Source organism: Haplochromis burtoni, unplaced genomic scaffold, assembly GCF_018398535.1.
Source record: "Haplochromis burtoni strain Fernald_Lab_line unplaced genomic scaffold, NCSU_Asbu1 Contig_70, whole genome shotgun sequence".
NCBI classification, from domain to species: Eukaryota; Metazoa; Chordata; class Actinopteri; order Cichliformes; family Cichlidae; genus Haplochromis; species Haplochromis burtoni.
In genome coordinates, this window is record NW_024582431.1 from 1 (window position 1) to 1,343 (window position 1,343).

A 1,343-nucleotide genomic window follows, 5' to 3' on the forward strand; every position below is an offset into this window, starting at 1 on the left:
ACAAACCTCAATACGAGGGTATGGAGAGCAGAGGTAACACGAAGAACGACAAGGAGGGAGAACAGCATGGAGGGACACAGAGTGACTCAGGGAAACAACACAGATGGACCAGAAACAAGCACAAGAGGACACACACTATAAATACACGTGGGGAAACAAGGAAACTGCACAATGGAGGGAGACACAGCTGAACCTAATTGACATGACGAGACAGGAAGGACGCAAACTAAATACACTGACACCAAATAAGGGCCTTCAAAGTAAAACAGGAAACATACACTGACAGAACTCAGAGACATGAAATTAACAGAGCAGAGGGAACACACAAGCAGGGATCACTGGACACTAAACCAAGGAAGAACAGAAACCAAAACCAAAAAAAGAAAGTCTCAAACAGAATACATAATAAGAAGAAGAAGAAACACAAAACACTGCCTCAAAAGACCCAGGACCATGACAGTTTCATAATGTCTAATAAGCTTCATACAGTTAAGCACAATCACTACATGACAGAAACACAATCTAATCTCTCTTAAATCAGGTTCGATCCTTGGCTGCATGCCAAATATCCTTGGGCAAGATACTGAACCCCAAGTTGCTCTCCGATGCATGCATTGGAGTGTGAATGTGTGCTGGTATTAAATAGAAAGCATTTAATCATAGAAAACAGTGCTGGTGTGAATGGGTGAGTAGAAAAGGCCAACGCCTCCTTACCCAGACAATATGGAACAGACTGCACACAGCCAGTATCTCGTCTCATAGTGTTGTTTGCGCTGGTGGCAGCAAAATGTGCACTTGAACCTTAACATGTGGAGGAACATCATCTTCATCAATCAGTGCGGATTCTGCTTTCAGGACTCGGATCATATGGTTAAGCTATGGAGAAGATATAGAGAACATTATAGTAATTGCTACACCCTTAGGGTAAAAGGTTTTGATGGAGGCAGTGTGATGGTGTGTGGAGACTTCTGTCATCATTGGAGGAGAATATAATCCACATGCTATAACTTGTTTTGACTAGCCACATATTAAAGACAGTAAAGCATTCTTTTTATATAAAAGAATATATAACATTTGTTTTGTTGAAATTATTTTATCAGTAAGTCATATCTGATGAAATGTCATCTTTTACTAGCCATTCTGTTAAAAAAATAGAAAAAACAAAGTCTGACTTGAAATGAATGTGGTAACAACACTAAGAATCTTCTTCTCTTACAGTCTTTTTGCAGCACACCAGAAAAATCCCAGGTAAAGCTATTATAGAAAATATAAACTGCATATGTGTTTCTGTTAGTGTGCATGCCAGCTGAGAAATGTTGTGAGAACAAGTACCTTTTCACATT